This window comes from Callorhinus ursinus, unplaced genomic scaffold, assembly GCF_003265705.2.
Source record: "Callorhinus ursinus isolate GAN/ISIS: 27379988/994484 unplaced genomic scaffold, GSC_fseal_2.0 scaffold121, whole genome shotgun sequence".
NCBI lineage: Eukaryota > Metazoa > Chordata > Mammalia > Carnivora > Otariidae > Callorhinus > Callorhinus ursinus.
In genome coordinates, this window is record NW_027397183.1 from 85,744 (window position 1) to 88,346 (window position 2,603).

Below are 2,603 nucleotides of genomic sequence, written 5' to 3' on the forward strand. Positions count from 1 at the left end.
GTAGAGGGAGAAGCAGACTCCCCACTGAGCAGGGAGCCCGATGCGGGATACCATCCCAGGACCCTGGGATCATGACCTGAGCCAAAGGCAGATGATTAACCCACTGAGCCACCCAGGGGCCCTGCTTTTTTGTTGTTTTAACCAATTTCAGTTCCAATCCCTATTCAATCCTTTGCCTCCCAATTAGATACGCAATCATTGAAATGTCTCTGCTTCTTGACAATATTCAGTCCAAAATTGGCCCTCACTATGCTAAACTCTAGTTCAGAAGTATCCAAAACAGGTCCAAATTCTAGAAGAGGCTCTTCGCATAATTCCACCGTGGCATTCTGTCCTTGCTGCGGCAAGCCAAATAAACCGAACTTTTTTTTAAGTGTTAAGTATTCTTTATTTAGCATTATACATAACCACACTACAATGCCTTTCATTAAGCAAAAGGCAACATTTTAGATGCGGGGAATTTTAATTAAATTGGCATAGTTAAGACCAAAAAGATAAAATGGACACTGTGAGCTTACCTTCAACCCTTGCCTTTAACGGGCCAATGAACACAACTTTAAACACAGCTGAGTCTTGGGGCCTGGGTGGCTCAGTCGTTGGGCGTCTGCCTTCGGCTCAGGTCATGGTCCCAGGGTCCTGGGATCGAGCCCTGCATCGAGCCCCGCATCGGGCTCCCTGCTCAGCGGGAAGCCTGCTTCTCCCTCTGCCTCTGCCCCTGCTTGTGTTCCCTCTCTCACTGTGTCTCTGTCAAATAAATAAATAAAATCTTAAAGAAAAATAAACACAGCTGAGTCTTGCTGTTCTGAGACAGTGAAGGGATTTCCTCAGTATTTAAATATATCAATATAACCCGTTATATAAATCTAAATACAAAACCAATCTCCTCTAAGTTTAGAGATGGCAGTTACCATCTCCGTGAAAAGCTGAACATTACTAGTCAATTCCAATCATATTTTTAGGAGGGGAAAACAGCGGCAACACTTGCTGAACCAGACTTACTATCAAAGTTCAAAAAGCTGATCATATTCATTTAACCACAAGCCAATCTTTTTTAAATCAGGACTGTCCAAAAGAAATATTCGATCAGCCATTCATGATCCGAATTCTGGTATATGAGATCAATTTAAATGTGGTACACATAAAAAAAAAAGTCATGAGACATTTTTGTTTTGTAATAAATAAGGCAATGGCCAACTATTACTCCTTCGTCGCTTTTTTGAGATAAACTATCAAGTCTGTTCTTTCCCCTGTCTTCTTAAATGCCAGTGGAGACCATTTTTGCTCCAGGGATGTACTTCTTGGGATTCTCCAAATACTCATCAGTATCTCCTGTCCCCAGGTGATGCCTTTGTTCTTGTTGGCATCCGTGTAAGAAAATCCAGGGGCCTGACCTTTCGCCCAAATAAACCCACGGAGATTTGCCCCAGTCTTGTGCTTGCCTCCCTTCTCCACAATATGGCCCTAGGAACACTTCTGAACAAAAATCTTCTTGCTCTTCTCAACATCACCCATTTTTAAATCATTCTTTTGTCACGTGTGAAACAAAGGTACCAGTTCGCAAGTCGGACTTCCCACTCTCTCTAAAGCCAACTTTTTTGACTACAGCTTTGTTCTGGGTGGTGTTTGGTCGATAGGCTTTAACAAGGATGGTGGTCAAATACACACACACACACACACACACACACACACACACACACGTACTCAAAGGGCTCATAATTTCCTTTTTTTTTAATTGTGTTACGTTAATCACCATACATTACATCATTAGTTTTTGATGTTCCATGATTCATTGTTTGCGTATAACACCCAGTGCTCCACGCACAGTGTGCCCTCTTTAATACCCATCACCAGGTAACCCATCCCCCTACCCTCCTCCCCTCTAGAACCCTCAGTTTGTTTTTCAGAGTCCATCGTCTCTCATGGTTCATCTCCCGATCCGATTTCCTCCCTTCATTTTTCCCTTCCTGCTACTTCTTCTTCTTCTTTTTTTTTTCTTTTTACCATATAATGTATTATTTGTTTCAGAGGTACAGGTCTGTGATTCAACAGTCTTACACAATTCACAGCGCTCACCATAGCACATACGCTCCCCAATGTCTATCACCCAGGCACCCCATCACTCCCACCACCACCACTCCAGCAACCCTCAGTTTGTTTCCTGAGATTAAGAATTCCTCATATCAGTGAGGTCATATGATACACATCTTTCTCTGATTGACTTATTTCGCTCAGCATAATACCCTCCAGTTCCATCCACTTCATTGCAAATGGCAAGATTTCATTCCTTTTGATGGCTGCATAGTATTTCATTGTGTATATATACCACACCTTCTTTATCCATTCCTGTCGATGGACATCTTGGCTCTTTCCATAGTTTGGCTATTGTGGACATTGCTGCTATAAACATCGGGGTGCACGTACCCCTTCAGATCCCTACATTTGTATCTTTGGGGTAAATACCCAGTAGTGCAATTGCTGGGTCATATGGTAGTTCTATTTTCAACTTTTTGAGGAACCTCCATACTGTTTTCCAGAGTGGCTGCACCAACTTGCATTCCCACCAAGAGTGTAGGAGGGTTCCCCTTTCTCCACATCCCCACCAA

General features: G+C 42.8%; 1 pseudogene; it reads right to left on the reverse strand.

Moving 5' to 3' along the window:
- Positions 1-1,034: 1,034 nt before the first annotated feature.
- Positions 1,035-1,512, reverse strand: LOC112813416 (cytochrome c pseudogene; annotated as a pseudogene).
- Between the last annotated feature and the right edge of the window lie 1,091 nt (positions 1,513-2,603).